This window comes from Pristiophorus japonicus, chromosome 8 (assembly GCF_044704955.1).
Source record: "Pristiophorus japonicus isolate sPriJap1 chromosome 8, sPriJap1.hap1, whole genome shotgun sequence".
NCBI classification, from domain to species: Eukaryota; Metazoa; Chordata; class Chondrichthyes; family Pristiophoridae; genus Pristiophorus; species Pristiophorus japonicus.
In genome coordinates, this window is record NC_091984.1 from 94,409,511 (window position 1) to 94,429,319 (window position 19,809).

Genomic DNA, 19,809 nt, shown 5'->3' on the forward strand with positions numbered 1-19,809 from the left:
CTTCCCCAACATCGGGAACATTTTTCCTGCATCTAACCTGTCCAGTCCCGTCAGAATTTTATATGTTTCTATGAGATCACCTCTCATCCTTCTAAACTCCAGTGAATACAGGCCCAGTCGATCCAGTCTCTCTTCATATGTCAGTCCAGCCATCCCGGGAATCAGTCTGGTGAACCTTCGCTGCACTCCCTCAATAGCAAGAACGTCCGTCCTCAGATTAGGAGACCAAAACTGAACACAATATTCCAGGTGAGGCCTCACTAAGGCCCTGTACAACTGCAGTAAGACCTACCTGCTCCTATACTCAAATCCCCTTGCTATGAAAGCCAACATACCATTTGCCTTCTTCACCACCTGCTGTACCTGCATGCCATCTTTCAACGACTGATGTACCATGACACCCAGGTCTCGTTGCACCTCCCCTTTTCCTAATCTTCCGCCATTCAGATAATATTCTGCCTTCGTGTTTTTGCCCCCAAAGTAGATAACCTCACATTTATCCATATTATACTGCATCTACCATGTATTTGCCCACTCACCTAACCTGTCCAAGTCACCCTGCAGCCTTTTAACATCCTCCTCACAGCTCACACTGCCACCCAGCTGAGTGTCATCTGCAAACTTGGAGATATTACACTAAATTCCCTCATCCAACTCATTAATGTATATTGTAAATAGCTGGGGTCCCAGCACTGAGCCCTGCAGCACCCCACTAGGCACTGCCTGCCATTCTGAAAAGGATGGCAATATATTATAAGTGTGCAATATATTATAGCAGTATCATGATTTAATACCCTCTGTATTATCCGTAAAGTGAGCACTACAACAGATAGAAAAGCTAGGTTTTTCCGCTTCTGCGTTTGTCAACCCACTCTTTTCCACCCGTTAAGGTACATGGGTGGAAAGTCCAGGACGGGCAAGCACGGAAGTGGAAAACCCTGGCCCGTGACTTAATATCCTAAGTATTATATGTATATTGTGCACTACAGTAGATACCATTGTTTAATATTCAATGTGTACTGAGCACTGTGGCAGATGTCATCATTTAATAAATAACCTATATGTTCTCTACACTATGTACTGTGCACTGTGGTCGATAACATGACTTAGACGAGAGAAAGTACGTGCAGAAAGGTTATCCATCTCAAAGTATAAAATCAGAATTGTATGCTACTTGGGCTGACATGTGAACAATAGCAGAGCTGAGTATTTCGAAAACTTTTCGCTGGTGGGGCGGATGATTTGTTACTAACATTTGGGAACCTTTTGTAAAAGCTGCCAAGGTACAGTGTGAATTACTTCTCATAATATGATCTGGATAAAAAAAATGCCTTTATGAATGGCGGTAACTGAAGCTCGTGTCCCAAGGTGAGATGACTGAGCTATCATGGCTCATTGTTCAGTATTCTGTTGAAATTAGGATAACCGGATAACTCAGTCTACACTTGAATGTCTTCTTTATGGCACTGAGGTAGAATTAGATTTCCCACTGTTGTGTAATCCATAAAAATTCCCTTCAGTGATCTATATTTGCAGAAATGTCAGCAGATTTTATGACTACATTAAGAAGTAATGGAGTAATTATGCAAATAATGGCTCTGGGAAGTTTGGGGAACATGATAGTTGTGTTTTACCAAACTCTAACTGTTGAGTTTATTTACAGTAGAGATGATTGTGTTCTCTGTTATTTATCTTCTGTGGAGGCACGTAACACACATGCTAGCAAGGTTGGAGTTCAGAAAAAGCTGAGTCAGAGGCTCCAGGTAGCAATCACTAAGCTGTTCAAGAAATATTAAGAACTTTGAATGTTTGGAATCAAGACACATTTGATACAAAACACTGATTTTATCTTGAGCACATAATCTAAGCTGGCATCTCAGTGCAGTTCTGAGGGAGAGCTGCTCTGTTGAAGATGCCGTTTTTCAGATAAGATGTTAAACCGAGGCCCTATCTGCCCCCTTAGGTGGACATAAAAATCTCACGGCATTATTCGAAGAAGAGCAGGGGATTTCTCCCAGTGTCCTGGCCATCACTTATCCCATAACCAACATGTAAAACAAATGATCTCATCATTTATTGCATCACTGTTTGTGGGAGCTTGCTGTGCGCAAATTGGCTGCTGTGTTTCCTACATTACAACAGTGACTAGACTTCAAAAGTATTTCATTGGCTACAAAGCACCTTGGGATGTCTGGTGGCCATGAAAGGCGCTATATAAATGCAAGTCTTTAACAAGTGGTGCACTGTAATGGATAAGGGCATGGTATATCGATTTGTATTTGGGAGGCCAAGTGCTCGACATAGAGAAACTTCAGTTAGTGCACCAGGACAGGGGGGGGGGGTGGCGGGGGGCTCAATCCAATTCAATGTTGGAGAAAATAAATGTAAAGATGGACGCTATGACTTACAGGACATAAGCCAAGGAGCCTCTTCATTTGGGTACTTCAATTTAAACAAAAAAATAAGATGTAATTAAAAATAAGATGTAATTAAAGATGTAATTGCAAAACACTTAGAGCTACCATTGAAATCTATCAAAAAATATCAATAAATTCATGTCTACTTCAAACATTAAGAAAAATACTTACACAAAATAAGTGTTAGTTTCAGACACAAACCTTTGCACTTATGCGAGATTTCAGTTTCAGAGAAAACTATGGGCCCAAGTTTCGGGCCGTGCCTAAAATGACGCAGCCCGGACCTGGACGCCCATTTTTCGCGCCACAAAGTGTGCCTAAAAAAACCTCACCTATTCTCCGGCTCCCTGCAGGCCCTCTGGAGCTGGGCGCGGCGCAGCACAAGCTGTGGGGGGGCGGAGCCAGGTCCCTGCGCTGAAAACAGTGCCGGGACCTCTACAGTGGGCGCGCATGTGCAGTAGCTCCAGGCGCCCAAAACTGTGGGAGAGGCCCGAAGCGCGCAGCCCCTAGCCCTGGCCGAATGGCCTCACTGGGGCTGCGTGAATAAGGCTCTTCCCATCCGACTGGACCCGACCCGGCCCCCCCCCCGCCCCCCGGCGACCCGACCTCAGCTCCCCCCCCCCGGACCTCCGCGACTCTCTCTCCGCCCCCCTCAACCCCCGACCTCCACGACTCTCTCCCCCCCCGGACCTCCGCGACTCCCCCCCCGCCAGACCTCCGCAACTCTTCCCCTCCGGACCTCCGTAACTCCCCGCCCCCCCCCGGACCTCCGTGACTCCTCCCCCCGGACCTCTGCGACTCTCCCCCCCCGACCTCCGCGACTCCCCCCCCACCAGACCTCCATGACTCCTCCCCCGCCCCCCTGGACCTCTGCGACCCCGTCCCCCCCCCACACCCTGAGACCCGCCACCACCTACCTGTAAATCCAGCCCAAAGTCTTGGGCCCGGCCATTCAGCCTCCTTCTCTCCCTCCCCCCCTCTCCTTCCCTCCCTCCCCCCCTCTCCTTCCCTCCCTCCCTCCTCTCTCCTTCCCTCCCTCCATCCTATCTCCTTCCCTCCCTCCCTCCTATCTCCTTCCCTCCCTCGCTCCTCTTTCCTTCCCTCCCTCCCTCCTCTCTCCTTCCCTCCCTCCATCCTCTCTCCCCTTTTCCCCCCCCTTCCCCCCCTTTCACCCCTCCTTCTCCTCGCCCCTCCTCCCACCCCCCCACCCCCTCCTCCTTCTCCCCCGCCTCTTCCTCCCTCCCACCCCCCTCTACCTCCCACCCCCCCTCCCTCTCCCACCCCCCTTCTCCCCCTCCCTGTCAGAAGCACAGACACTGACAGACAGAGAGTGAGAGACACACACACAGACAGACAGACAGATAGATAGATAGATAGATAGATAGATAGAGACACTGACAGGGACACACTGGGGGTCGTCCCAGCATGCTGTTGGAGGACTCCCGGTGCTGCAGTCGGTAAGTAGAAAATGTTTTATTTATTGATTTTTTTAAATTGATTTATTGGTTGATTTATTGATGTATTTATCATCTATTATTGATGATGGCTCTTTATTTGTAAAACTGAAGTGTTTAATGTTTGTAAACTTCCCTTTAAATCCACCGCCCCCCCCCCCATTCCCTACGCCTGATTTGTAACCTACGCCTGATTTTCTAAAGTTAGACAAGGTTTTTTCGAACGTACAAAAATCTTCACTTATTCCATTCTAAGTTAGTTTGGAGTAAGTTTTCACTACTTAAACTTTGAAAACAGGCGTAAGTGGCCAGACACGCCCCCTTTTGAAAAAAAAATTCTGTTCCAAAGTGAAACTGTTCTAACTGACTGGAACTGGAGCAAACTAAATGCCGAGAATTCTGATTTCTAAGATACTCCATTCTAAACCAGTTGCTCCAAAAAAACAGGAGCAACTCAGGCAGAAACTTGGCCCCTATATTAGCACATTGATTTCCTTTTTACAGTAGAACGGAGCCCAACCCATCTCAATGGACTTTCAGTGACCTCAACAGCTGGGTCAGCTCGATCAACTTAACGGAGGTCCCAGAAATTAGATGTGCCTTGACAAGTCAGCCACGTATCTAAGGTGTTACCTCATACAAGAAATTGAAGCAAGGTTAGCAAGGGCAAGTTGTGTACATCACACCAGTTAAGAAGTATGTCTTGCCTGTGTTTTAATCGGAGCTCCCTATTTAGTTACTGCTAACGTGACGTCTGAGTCGCTGACTTGCTTCAGCTATTACCAGTGACGAAGTTGAATCTACTGAAAGGGGCAGTCAGAAATACGTTCAGCTGCCCGTAATCATCCCAAAGAGCTGGTCTCACAACGGGAAGGAAAGGTATTGGTCGCAGTGTGAAAGTAACTCGTATTGCTACCAAAGAATGCAAACTTTTACATTTAAAATGAGCTTTGTTGGACTGCTGTGCTCCCTTTCACTTTTTAATGATTGAAAAGAACTGACCATCCAAACAGTAATTAAAGGGGTACATAGGCGGTGGCAGCCAGTGTGTATGCACTTTATATCAGCTGTGCAGCTTCCCCACGATGTGAACTTGAACCATCTGTGCCACCATTTTCCTCCTCTCTCTCTCTCTTCCTCTTCACAACCCTGTGAACTGCAGGACTTGATTTTTTTCTGTACTTTCTCTCACTCTTCAATGAGAGGAACCAATAAATCCCAATGGAGGTGGGGCCCTCCCAGTATTCACAGTGCAAGTGAAAGTCCCCTATTAAACAAATGGCTCCAGTAGCTCTTTTAGAGCACCTTCACTTGCACTATGGATGTTGGGAGAGACATGTTGACAGCTTTTGCTTGCTTAAAAATTTCGACAAAGAAGCAAACCATCAGGAATTATTAGTATTTTCCATGGAGGCACGTTTGATACAAAATGATTTTGTCTTAAGCACATAATCTAGGTAGACATCTCAGTGCAGTACTGAGGGAATGCTGCACTTTTGGAGTTGCTATCTTTCGGATAAGTTGTTAAACCGAGGTCCCACCTACCCTCTCGGGTGGAATTAAAAATCCCACGGCACTATTTGAAGAAGAGCAGGTGAGTTCTCCCAGTGTCCTGACCATCATTTATCTCATAACCAACAACTAAAACAGATGATCTCATTATTTATTGCATCGCTGTTTGTGGGAGCTTGCTGTGCGCAAATTGGTTGCCATGTTTTCTACATTACAACAGTGACTGGACTTCAAAAGTACTTAGAAACATAGAAAATAGGTGCAGGAGTAGGCCATTCGGCCCTTTGAGCCTGCACCGCCATTCAATGAGTTCATGGCTGAACATGCAACTTCAGTACCCCATTCCTACTTTCTCGCCATACCCCTTGATCCCCCTAGTAGTAAGGACTACATCCAACTCCTTTTTGAATATATTTAGTGAATTGGCCTCAACAACTTTCTGTGGTAGAGAATTCCACAAGTTCACCACTACCTGGGTGAAGAAGTTTCTCCTCATCTCGGTCCTAAATGGCTTACCCCTTATCCTTAGACTGTGACCCCTGGTTCTGGACTTCCCCAACATTGGGGACATTCTTCCTGCATCTAACCTGTCTAAACCCGTCAGAATTTTAAATGTTTCTATGAGGTCCCCTCTCATTCTTCTGAACTCCAGTGAATACAAGCCCAGTTGATCCAGCCTTTCTTGATATATCAGTCCCGCCATCCCGGGAATCAGTCTGGTGAACCTTCGCTGCACTCCCTCAACAGCAAGAATGTCCTTCCTCAAGTTAGGAGACCAAAACTGTACACAATACTCCAGGTGTGGCCTCACCAAGGCCCTGTATAATTGTAGCAACACCTCCCTGCCCCTGTACTCAAATCTCCTTGCTATGAAGGCCAACATGCCATTTGCTTTCTCAACCGCCTGCTGTACCTGCATGCCAACCTTCAATGACTGATGTACCATGACACCCAGGTCTCGTTGCACCTCCCCTTTTCCTAATCTGTCACCATTCAGATAATAGTCTGTCTCTCTGTTTTTACCACCAAAGTGGATAACCTCACATTTATCCACATTATACTTCATCTGCCATGCATTTGCCCACTCACCTAACCTATCCAAGTCATTCTGCAGCCACCCAACTTAGTGTCATCCACAAATTTGGAGATACTACATTTAATCCCCTCATCTAAATCATTAATGTACAATGTAAATAGTTGGGGCCCCAGCACAGAACCTTGCGGTACCCCACTAGTCACTGCCTGCCATTCTGAAAAGTACCCATTTACTTCTACTCTTTGCTTCCTGTCTGCCAACCAGTTCTCATGTCAGCACACTACCCCAATCCCATGTGCTTTAACTTTGCACATTAATCTCTTGTGTGGGACCTTGTCGAAAGCCTTCTGAAAGTCCAAATACACCACAACAACTGGTTCTCCCTTGTCCACTCTACTGGAAACATCCTCAAAAAATTCCAGAAGATTTGTCAAGCATGATTTCCCTTTCACAAATCCATGCTGACTTGGACCTATCATGTCACCTCTTTCCAAATGCGCCGCTATGACATCCTTAATAATTGATTCCATCATTTTACCCACTACCAATGTCAGGCTGACCGGTCTATAATTCACTGTTTGCTCTCTCCCTCCTTTTTTAAAAAGTGGGGTTACATTGGCTACCCTCCACTCCACAGGAACTGATCCAGAGTCTATGGAATGTTTGAAAATGACTGTCAATGCATCCACTATTTCCAAGGCCACCTCCTTAAGTACTCTGGGATGCAGTCCATCAGGCCCTGGGGATTTATCGGCCTTCAATCCCATCAATTTCCCCAAAACAATTTCCCGACTAATAAGGATTTCCCTCAGTTCCTCCTTCTTACTAAACCCTCTGGTCCCTTTTATATCTGGAAGGTTGTTTGTGTCCTCCTTAGTGAATACCGAACCAAAGTACTTGTTCAATTGGTCTGCCATTTCTTTGTTCCCCGTTATGACTTCCCCTGATTCTGACTGCAGGGGACCTATGTTTGTCTTTACTAACCTTTTTCTCTTGACATATCTATAGAAGCTTTTGCAGTCCGTCTTAATGTTCCCTGCAAGCTTCCTCTCGTACTCTATTTTCTCTGCCCTAATCAAATCCTTTGTCCTCCTCTGCTGAGTTTTAAATTTCTCCCAGTCCCCGGGTTCGCTGCTATTTCTGGCCAATTTGTATGCCACTTCCTTGGCTTTAATACTATCCCTGATTTCCCTTGATAGCCACGGTTGAGCCACCTTCCCTTTTTTATTTTTACGCCAGACAGGGATGTACAATTGTTGTAGTTCATCCATGCGGTCTCTAAATGTCTGCCATTGCCCATCCACTGTCAACGCCTTAAGTATCATTCACCAATCTATCCTAGCCAATTCACGCCTCATACCTTCAAAGTTACCTTTCTTTAAGTTCTGGACCATGGTCTCTGAATTAACTGTTTCATTCTCCATCCTAATGTAGAATTCCACCATATTAAGATCACTCTTCCCCAAGGGGCCTCGCACAACGAGATTGCTAATTAATCCTCTCTCATTACACAACACCCAGTCTAAGATGGCCTCCCCCCTAGTTGGTTCCTCGACATATTGGTCTGGAAAACCATCTCTTATGCACTCCAGGAAATCCTCCTCCACCGCATTGCTTCCAGTTTGGTTAGCCCAATCTATATGCATATTAAAGTCACCCATGATAACTGCTGCACCTTTATTGCATGCACCCCTAATTTCCTGTTTGATGCCCTCCCCAACATCACTACTACTGTTTGGAGGTCTGTACACAACTCCCAGTAACGTTTTTTGTTTTTTGCCCTTTGGTGTTCTGCAGCTCCATCCATATAGATTCCACATAATCCAATTTAATGTCCTTTCTAACTATTGCATTAATCTCCTCTTTAACCAGCAATGCTACTCCACCTCCTTTTCCTTTTATTCTATCCTTCCTGAATGTTGAATGTTGAATACCCTTGGATATTGAGTTCCCAGCCCTGATCATCCTGGAGCCACGTCTCTGTAATCCCAATCACATCATATCTGTTAACATCTATTTGCACAGTTAATTAATCTACCATATTACGGGGGATACTCCTTGCATTAAGACACAAAGCCTTCAGGCTTGTTTTTTTTAACACCCTTTGTCCTTTTAGAATTATGATGTAGTGTGGCCCTTTTTGTTTCTTGCCTTTGTTTACTCGACCTTCCATTATTGCTTTTTACCTTTCTACCATCTGTTTCTGACTCCATATTACTTCGCCCTGTCTCGCTGTCTCATTGGTTATAAAGCAATTTGGGATGTCCTGAGGTATATAAATGAAAGTGCTTTCTTTCTTTGCATTAATTGAATTACAGGTCTGTGTTGGCAGATTAGAAAAACTGTACAGGAAACCCAGACAGGGCTAACTAACTCTTGCATTCAGAACATAGAGAAGTCAGAGCTGATTTTTCTCTGCTCCATTTCCAAATAGCACCCTAAAAATGGATGTAAAGCAGAGGAAAAGGTGAATGTTATAACTGTGTTCCATTTTGCTCCTGAGTACACAAATATCCTCTGTGACCTTTCTCATCTCTGTATCTCAATTTGCCTGAAGAGGGTACAAAAATGGAAATTTAATGCAAGTGAATGTGAACGAGCTTTTCCCCCAGATTTCTCCTAGTCATGCTGGGTGTAGTTCAGGGACGCACTTGCTCCATAAAACTATCATACTATTGACTGTTTAGATGTTATCTGACTTAAGGAACGGGCTGTTATTACCAATAGGTCTTTGTTTTTGAATTTTTAAATAAAAACTATTTTTGCTGCATCAGTATTTGTTGCTGAATGCTGTTAGTATTTTAGACTTATCGATGGAGGATGTATTCAGTATGGTGGCACCCCCCCTTCCCTTTTGTGATGTGGCTTATTTGGAGGCAGATGATAGGGAAACAACCAAAAGCTCACTTGACAGTTGCAGATGTCATTTGCTTCAGCCTTTCCTGAGCTACTAATAACTGTTTCTCATCCTTGCTTTCAAATCCCGCTCTCGCCCCCCCTTCCCCCCCACATCTCTGTACCCTCCTCCAGCCGTACAACCGCCCCCCCCCCCTCCCCCCGAGATCTCTGTGCTCCTCCAATTCCGGCCTCTTGCGCATCCTCGATTGTCATTGCTTCACCATTGGCAGCCTGGGCCCTAAGCTCTGGAATTCCCTTCCTAAATCTCTACCTCTCTCTCCTTCTTTAAGATACTCTTTAAAACCCACTTATTTGATGAAGATTTGGTCACCTGTCCTAATATCTCCTTATGTGGTTAGCTATCAAATTTTGTTCAATAATCGCTCCTGTGAGGTTGCTTGAGGTGGTTTGCTACATTAAAGGCGCTATATAAATACAAGTTGCTGTAATTGTTTTTCCCTACCACAGAATTGTTTTTCCCTACCCTGTCCCCGACCATACACCTGCTCTATGTCACCTGATCAAAACAACATTCTGCTCCTATTTCCGTACTCTCTTTAAATCCACATTCATTTCCTCTGTTCCTCCACCTATTGTTGGAGCTCCCTCCAAGATGCCTGGACTTTTGGGGATTTGGTGGAGCTCATGCCATACCAGCCATGGCACAGCAGCACAAACTGATTCATGAAATGGAACCTTTAAGTTTATATGAAGATCGCCGACTGATTCCAGCTGGCATAAATTAAATTAGAAACTTACCACAAGCCATCCAAAGGAGTCCAAATAAAAATCCTGGTCAATTTCCTGCAAAAATACAAAGCCCTTCTGTTTTTCTCTTGTGGCTTTAACTGTACCTGCCCCTTTTAAGCCGGAATTACTGCCGATCTGCCTGTCCCTGCGTCCAATAGAGAGACTCCAGCAGTGTCTGATGTCGGTCCTCCATGTTGATGGGGCCCAGCAGGAAATCCTAGAGCTTTCTGTGAGCTGTTCACACATTGCTCCAGTCAGTGCCAGGGGAGGGTGGTTGGTCTGGTCGATTTCTCAGGCTGCCGGCCACAAAGAGCAGCAGGTGTGACACTGCCCATTTCTGGTTGTCCCTGAATCCATTGTTTAAATTGTACTTCTACAGTAAAACCCTCGTTACCCATTGGAATTATTTATGAACTGACTGGACCAGTAAGAGTTGGGGATTCTTAACTGCTGCCATGGAACTTGGTAAGGTCAGACTGGAGATTGAAATTGGTTCTTTTTATCGCCATTAATCGGCAGAATCATTTGGGATTGCCATTAGGTTGGGACTTTTTTTGGCATTGAGTTGCTTGGTGAGTCTGATCAGGCAAGATAGGGTGGGGCTGTGAGACCGGCAGGAGTGAGCTCTGTTTAGATCCTCAATTATCCCCCAATTTGGAATGCCCGTGAAGGAAGAGCAGGATTGATGAGGCTGCCCTCCATTGTGGCAGGTACTCAAGGTTCCCTTTATTAGAACAGTTTTAAATTTACATTTATTTAAATGTAGGCAGACAATGAAGCTGTTATCTATTCTCACTACATCACCATAATACATGTCTACATGCGAGAGACACTCAGTCTGTTGGCTGCACTTGGCAAACATTCAGCACAACAACAAAAATGGAAAAAGAAAATGACATTTAGCTCCTTTCTACTGAATATGATCTGTTTTCATTTTTTATGGAGGGGACTGCTCAGCTCGATCAGCTGCATATGAGACATGCAAAAACATCACTATTGTGCTTGAGAGTCCCCAAACCAACCTACTGAAAATGTGTTTGCCAAATAGGGTGTGTACCCCCTATTTACCTATAGGTGCAGGTTAGCAGCAACCTCGAGTATGCAAAAGGGCATTACTGGAGTTTAATCACCTACAATGGCATTCCACTGCTTGTCCAGCTAGGACCAGCCTACCCATTAGGGCAAGGCTTTCCAGGATTGTCTGGAGCTGAGTGGGACAGCTTAAATTACCAGGTCCCTTTAATGAGCCAGGCCAACTGATCAATCAACACCAGTGCTTTGATGTACTGCTGAGCATGCTAATTCAGACACTGGATTACTAAATCAGCCACAGAGGGTTAACTCAGTTCTAATCTTTCATTTTGGAGCCAATGTGACTCTAGAATAACTCCCACCCCCAAAGATAGGGCCCAACATTGCCCAAGCCGTTTTTTTTCGACGCACCGATCTGAAGCACATCGACTTTGCGCGCTGGAAACGGTGGCAGGAAAAAAATCGCCCCATATTTGCCGCTATTCACAGTCCCCGGAGTCTTGGCATGGCATGCATGCTGGAGTGGGAGTGGGGGGGGCGAAGCCAAACGCTAGCGCCGAAAACAGTGCCGGCCCGACGTGCGCGCATTGCGCAATAGAGACAAAACTTGGCACGCGGCCATTTTTAAAGTAAATCGCAGTTGTAATTGTTTGCCTGCCAGGAGAGCTCTCAATCGAAATAGCTGGTGTGCTGAATGCAAGCTGCAGTAACCTGCCTGAAATTAACTGTTGCATGCCTGGATAAGTGTTTGGGATCATTGCAAAAGTGCTGCTAAGTGTCTCAGAGGACTGTGTGTTTTGAAAAATCACAGTTTGACTAAGTGCAGTGGAAAAGTGTGTCAGAGCATTGCAAAAGTCCTGTTAGTGTCTCCGAGCAGTTGCAGCAATAATGCAGCAACATCCACCAAGAACAAAGAATTTATTGCATGGCGAATTCGAGGCACTAGTTACTGTCATTGAGAACAGATGGCAGCATCTGGATACCAGCAGAGGTCACACAAAAGTGCCACCCAAAGAAATGAAGAAATACTGGAACCAAGTTGCAGAGAATTCTGCGGATTGGTGATCAACAAGAGATCTGGAAGGCAGTGTAAAAAGTGGCAGGACCTTGGTCAAGTAGTTAGTGTAAGTAATATTTCCATTTATTCAATGTAATTTCAATTGTAAATGTGACCAGCTGTAGATGTCCCACCCAGCAGAAAGACACCCTCTCTAAAAAGTTGCATTTTCATCTTTGCAGAAGAAAGTGGCCCACAACAAAAGGGAAACAACTAGAACAGGAGGAGAACCGCCAAATCTGCTCCCACTGACACCCTTGGAAGAGAGGGTTGCTGCTTTGATGGGTCCTGCCTGGAGAAAAACCATCAATACTGCACAAGCTGGGCCCACACGCGAGGGAGTGGGTAAATCATGAAAAGTCATCGTGGCCCTTCAAATCAACCTGCTATGTGTGAGCCTACTCATGCCACCCATTTCACTGTTCTGTTATATGTTGCAGAACTTAAGGACAATCCTCCTGATGATCCAAATCAAGATTCAGACCTGGACAAACCTGAAGAGGAGAGCAACCCTCCAGAACAACATGGGTGTGAGGGGCACTTTGAGTGGATCGATGATAGGAGTGTTCTACTGAATCTTGAGGAGGTCAACATATCTCACTTGCCAGGCTCTTCCGTGATTAGTGGGTCGACATTCTATGGTTTCCCACCGTCCGAGGATGCAGGTCCCAGTGCTGGTGGTGGTGGTGTGCCGCAACATCGCAGATCCATGGCCCCACCGTCCGAGGTCGCAGGTCCCGGTGGTGGTGGTGGTGGTGGTGGTGGTGTTGTGCCGCAGCATTGCACACCTGTGGCCCGACCTTCCGAGGTTACAGGTCCCAGCAGTGGTGGTGGTGATGGTGCTGGTGCTGGTGCAAATTAGCAGGGAACACCCAGAGTCCCAAGGTCACAGCCTGCGCCTCCCAGTGAGATGCTGCGAGCCAGATCCAGGGGGAGGGGAAGGAGACATGGACCACGCTCTCCTGAGATGCAGGATGCAACAAATGTGGTTCAGATGATGGCATTGGGTGGGGAGAGCGTTGAGCTTACCCGATCACTCCTGGACACCATAACCGGGGTGAGTGAGGAGGCAGCGAGACTGTCGGGAGAAGTAACAGGAATGAGACAGGAAATAGGAACCATGTCCGCTCATATCAGTGAGGGAGTGGTGGCCATAAGGGATGGAATGTCAGAGGTAGTGGAAAGGACGACAGTTCCAATGACCAAGGCCACGAGGGAGGGAGTGTCTAAGTTAGCTGCTGCAATAAGGGAACACGCCCAGACCCCGCGCCCATTGACAGAATCAACTGCCACTCCCACTCCAATCCCCACATCAACCTCTGAACAGGCCGAGGCCACGCCCTCCAACTTGTTGCCTGGGCCTTCCAACTTGCCACGTGACGTTAACACCCCCCACCCTCAAGAGGTGCCCAGTGGCCGAGATGTTAGAAAGAAGAATCTTGGTGTGCACCCCAGAAACACGGTGCCACCACCTGCGGGCAGGGGTCGTGGAGAGCCCGAGACCAAGCGCAGCGGGCGGCCTTAGACTAAGGGGAATGAGAGATGGGTGCAGCCTTTCTTTGCTGCTGTTGTTTTTGTTTTTGTTGTTGATGTCACTTCACTCACTGTTCTAACTGTTCTCACATTGGATGTTTTTTGTAAGTTATATAATGGTACAAGTTTATACATGATCTTAACGTTTAAGTGATCTTAAAGAGTAAATTTTGATACAAGAATATTTTTATTACACTAAAGTTAAGTACATTGCAAAGTTTTCAATGAAATATATTTTACATTTAAAACGAATCATGTTTAATTAATACAACATTAATTGTACATTCCTGTCTGGCGTAAAAATAAAAAAGGGAAGGTGGCTCAACCGTGGCTATCTAGGGAAATCAGGGATAGTATTAAAGCCAAGGAAGTGGCATACAAATTGGCCAGAAATAGCAGCGAACCTGGGGACTGGGAGAAATTTAGAACTCAGCAGAGGAGGACAAAGGGTTTGATTAGGGCAGGGAAAATGGAGTACGAGAAGAAGCTTGCAGGGAACATTAAGGCGGATTGCAAAAGTTTCTATAGGTATGTAAAGAGAAAAAGGTTAGTAAAGACAAACGTAGGTCCCCTGCAGTCAGAATCAGGGGAAGTCATAACGGGGAACAAAGAAATGGCAGACCAATTGAACAAGTACTTTGGTTCGGTATTCACTAAGGAGGATACAAACAACCTTCCGGATATAAAAGGGGTCAGAGGGTCTAGTAAGGAGGGGGAACTGAGGGAAATCTTTATTAGTCGGGAAATTGTGTTGGGGAAATTGATGGGATTGAAGGCCGATAAATCCCCAGGGCCTGATGGACTGCATCCCAGAGTACTTAAGGAGGTGGCCTTGGAAATAGTGGATGCATTGACAGTCATTTTCCATCATTCCATTGACTCTGGATCAGTTCCTATGGAGTGGAGGGTAGCCAATGTAACCCCACTTTTTAAAAAAGGAGGGAGAGAGAAAACAGGGAATTATAGATCGGTCAGCCTGACCTCAGTAGTGGGTAAAATGATGGAATCAATTATTAAGGATGTCATAGCAGTGCATCTGGAAAATGGTGACATGAATTGTGAAAGGGAAATCATGCTTGACAAATCTTCTGGAATTTTTTGAGGATGTTTCCAGTAAAGTGGACAAAGGAGAACCAGTTGATGTGGTATATTTGGACTTTCAGAAGGCTTTCGACAAGGTCCCACACAAGAGATTAATGTGCAAAGTTAAAGCACATGGGATTGGGAGTAGTGTGCTGATGTGGATTGAGAACTGGTTGTCAGACAGGAAGCAAAGAGTAGGAGTAAACGGGTACTTTTCAGAATGGCAGGCAGTGACTAGTGGGGTGCCGCAAGGTTCTGTGCTGGGGCCCCAGCTGTTTATATTGTACATTAATGATTTAGACGAGGGGATTAAATGCAGTATCTCCAAATTTGCGGATGACACTAAGTTGGGTGGCAGTGTGAGCTGCGAGGAGGATGCTATTAGGCTGCAGAGTGACTTGGATAGGTTAGGTGAGTGGGCAAATGCATGGCAGATGAAGTATAATGTGGATAAATGTGAGGTTATCCACTTTGGTGGTAAAAACAGAGAGACAGACTATTATCTGAATGGTGACAGATTAGGAAAAGGGAAGATGCAACGAGACCTGGGTGTCATGGTACATCAGTCATTGAAGGTTAGCATGCAGGTACAGCAGGCGGTTAAGAAAGCAAATGGCATGTTGGCCTTCATAGCGAGGGGATTTGAATACAGGGGCAGGGAGGTGTTGCTACAGTTGTACAAGGCCTTGGTGAGGCCACACCTGGAGTATTGTGTACAGTTTTGGTCTCCTAACTTGAGGAAGGACATTCTTGCTATTGAGGGAGTGCAGCGAAGGTTCACCAGACTGATTCCCGGGATGGCGGGACTGACCTATCAAGAAAGACTGGATCAACTGGGCTTGTATTCACTGGAGTTCAGAAGAATGAGAGGGGACCTCATGGAAACGTTTAAAATTTTGACGGGTTTAGACAGGTTAGATGCAGGAAGAATGTTCCTAATGTTGGGGAAGTCCAGAACCAGGGGTCACAGTCTGAGGATAAGGAGTAAGCCATTTAGGACCGAGATGAGGAGAAACTTCTTCACCCAGAGAGTGGTGAACCTGTGGAATTCTCTACCACAGAAAGTAGTTGAGGCCAATTCACTAAATATATTCAAAAGGGAGTTAGATGAAGTCCTTACTACTCGGGGGATCAAGGGTTATGGCGAGAAAGCAGGAAGGGGGTACTGAAGTTTCATGTTCCGCCATGAACTCATTGAATGGCGGTGCAGGCTAGAAGGGCTGAATGGTCTGCTCCTGCATCTATTTTCTATGTTTCTATGTTTCTAACACAGGAACAGCTCCAAAAAATAAACCCTCCTCTCCCCACCTCCACCCCTCCCAGCCTCCTCGTTGCATGGAGGCCAGCATCTCTCTCTCTATGGCCCCCCCACCCCACCCCCCGCCGGTGAGACGGCCCCGGCCCAGCAGCTGTGACTTCTCCAGTCGCTCGGCACCCCCCCGGTGAGACAGCATCCAGAAGCTCGCACGTCTCCGGTGCGCGTCCTCCCTTCCCTATCCCAGGCTGAATGGCTTCACGCACAGGCTGGCCCGCTGCCTTTCCCGGGCAGACTTTAAAGATAAGGTAGGATTTACTTCTTTTTTCGTTGTATTTTAATGGTTTGAGCTTTTCCTTAATGTTTGGTGCTTGGTTGTTGAGGTCCTCTCCAGTTCCCTTCCCTCCCCTCCGGGCAGGGGTCATGGAGAGCCCGAGACCAAGCGCAGCGGGCGGCCTTAGACTAAGGGGGATGAGAGATGGGTGCAGCCTTTCTTTGCTGCTGTTGTTTTTGTTGGAGGGAACGGAACTGGAGAGGACCTCAACAACCAACAGCCCTAATGTCTACCAAATGTGCGCTGCTTTTTCTTCACTGCCCGCAAGGTTTTTCAGAGCTGGCCGCATACGCTGACCTAAGTGGATTTAGAGTAAGTTTTTGCAGGCCAAAGTGGCATAAATGTCCAAAACTGTCGTAAGTGTCTCAGAACGCCCCCTTTTGGAAAAAAAAAACTGACCTAAAAAAAATCGTACCTCACTGACTTACTCTGGAGCAAATCTTGGAGTGGAAAATGGCATTTTTAACTTAAGCCAGAAAAAAAAACATACTCCAAAAAAATTGATGCAAGTCATGGCCAATGTTGGGCCCATGGTTACTAGTTGGTATTAAGATTTTGGGGCCAAAATTGCCCTCCGCCCTGTTTGAGGTGGATAATTCGAATTATGTGGTGATTTACTGCCCGAATCGATGGGGTGGAGAATAGAGGGAAATTGACCTCATTTCTTCTAAAAAATCATCGGGACAGCAAAGGGGCGGAAGTGAGTCGGGAGCGGTGCAGAAGACGGGCAGTGTCATTAGCGCCACACTGACGCTTGGCAACATTCATCCCCTTCACTTAAAGGGGAGGGATGCTGCAAGGCCTACTTGGTGCCCACTGGGCCACCAGGGAGGGCTTCTGCTGGGCCAGCAAGAGGGGGTAACTTTTCTTTTTTTAAAAAGGGGCAATTTTGGCCCCTATTTCTTAGAATGGACTCTGCCCAGTTTATTTCATCTATTGAGAAAGGTGGCCAACCACAGGTAGAACTTGTTCTGTGAAGCTTCTCCCTGAATAGTAGGGTAATCAGTGAAACTCCAGAATGTTAATCTCATTTTCCAACCTATGCTATTCAACTTTGCATTCCGTAGGTGTGACACCATCAGCACTGTCTCCAGATATTTTTTCAAAGACCATTCAGATAAATGAGCCTTTTCTCTCGACTGAGCAATATTTGATGAATCTTACATGCTCAGGGGTCGAACTGAAACCCCACAGACTTCAATTTTCTGAATATATCATTAGCTTCTTTATGATTGCCTAAACTTTGAAAAACACTAGAATAAAATCTCTGTCAGACCTTGGTTTATCCTATCAATTACAGATTAGAGTTATATAATTAAATAAATAACCAGTAGCAAAGACAAATGGTAGAATTACAATAATAGACCATAACTGTTAATTCTTGAATGTAGAAAATAACAGATATATTCCTGCATTAAAACTCTAAATACAAAAGGACTTGGGATACACTTCTGTGTCTTTCCTTCGTATGGCCTCTGAAGGACTCGATTAAGGAGATCTTCAAGTGCTCCTACCAATGGGTCCTGACTGCCTCGGTGTCCTTGATGAGTGTCTCCCCATTCTTGGCCAGCAGTGGGGTGGGGCCTTGGGTACTTGGGCCGTAGGTGGCCTTGACTGCGATGAAGAATCCTCGCACATCATGGCTGTCGGCCAGCTGCTGGATCTTCTGTGTTTTTTCCGCCCACCATCTATTTTTTAGATCACAGGTTTTTTGTTGGACCTCGGCCTTAAGTCATCTGTAATGCTACTTTGCTGCTCCCGAGTTGGGTTGTTGTTTTAGGTTCAGAAATGCCCTGCGCTTGTGATCTATTTGCTCTTGGATCTCTTGGTCATTTTCATCAAACCAGTCCTAGTGTTTCCTGATTGAGTGACCGAGCATCTCTTCACAAGGACTGGTTATGGTGGCCTGGAGGGCAGACCAAGCGCTGTGGGCATTTTGAGTCTCGGGGTCATCAAAGGTCACCAGGTTAGCAGTGAGGCGCTGACTGTATAGGGCTCTCTTAGCTGGGTCTCTGAGTGCCCCGGCATTGCCCTGGACTGAAGAACTGGTAACTCCTGACTTGGTCTTCCACAATTTCCTGAACAGTAGAGAATCTACTCTGTTTATCCAAAAGCAAAATACTGCGGATGCTGGAATCTGAAATAAAAGCAGAAAATGCTGGAAATCTCAGCGGGTCAGGCAGCATCTGTGGAGAGAGAAACAGATTTAACATTTCAGGTCAGAGACCCTGCGTCAGAACTGGCAATAGTTTGAAATGTAATAGCTTCTTAAGGAAGTGCTGGGGCCCTGAAACGGGGAGGGGAGGAAAGAACAAAAGGGAAGGTATGTGATAGGGTGGAAGGCAGAATAAATCTGAGCGACAAAGGGGATGATGGGCCGAATTGAGATGGTAATTGTTATGTATGTAAATCTGTAAATACCATGTCTAACCACCAGAGGGCTTATCCCCTGGAGTCACAAGGGATCCCACAATCCCTTGGGAGCACCTGTATGTAAGGAGGCCACACAGGCTGGAGAGGCACTCTGAAATCTGTAATAAAGGACTACGGTCACACCTTACTTTGAGCTTGCAGTATCTAGTCTGACTCTTTATTCAAGACATAACAACTGGCGACGAGATACAGATGACAAACCCCACCGCAACAATGCAGAGAACCGTGGGCATCCTGGAGAAATTTTCGGAGGGAGATGATTGGGAAACCTTCGTGGAGCGACTTGACCAATACTTAGTGGCCAACGAGCTGGAAGGAGAAGCGAACATTGCCAAATGAAGGGCGATCCTCCTCATTGTTTGCGGGGCACCAACGTATGGCCTCATGAAAAAGCTGCTCGCTCCAGCGAAACCAACAGACAAGTCATACGATGAGTTGTGCACACTAGTCCGGGAGCATCTAAACCCGAAGGAAAGCGTTCTGATAGCGAGGTATCAGTTCTACCCGTACAAGAGGTCTGAAGTCCAGGAAGTGGCGAGCTATGTCACCGAGCTAAGGCGCCTTGCAGGACATTGCGAGCACATGCTCAGGGACGTCTTTGTACTTTGCATTGGCCATGAAGTAATACTCCGCAAACTTTTGACTGTAGAGACCCCAACCTTGAGTAAAGCCATAGCGATAGCCCAGGCGTTTATCGCCACCAGTGACAATATTAAAAAAATTTCTCAGCACACTAGTGCTGCTGCAAGTACTGTGAAGTTCGCAGATGACTTAGAGTCCACCATCAAGGGTGGTGAATAGAAGGTCATTAACACCTTGTTGGCGCTGCGGGGGTGATCATCGTTTCCATTCATGCCGCTTCAAAGGATACGTTTGCAAGGGCTGTGGAACAATGGGACACCTCCAACGCATGTGCAGGCGAGCTGCAAACCCTGCTACTTCTGCAAACCACCATGTTGCAGAGGAGGACAGATCCACGGTGGATCATGACGAACCAGAGCCTTAGACCGAGGAG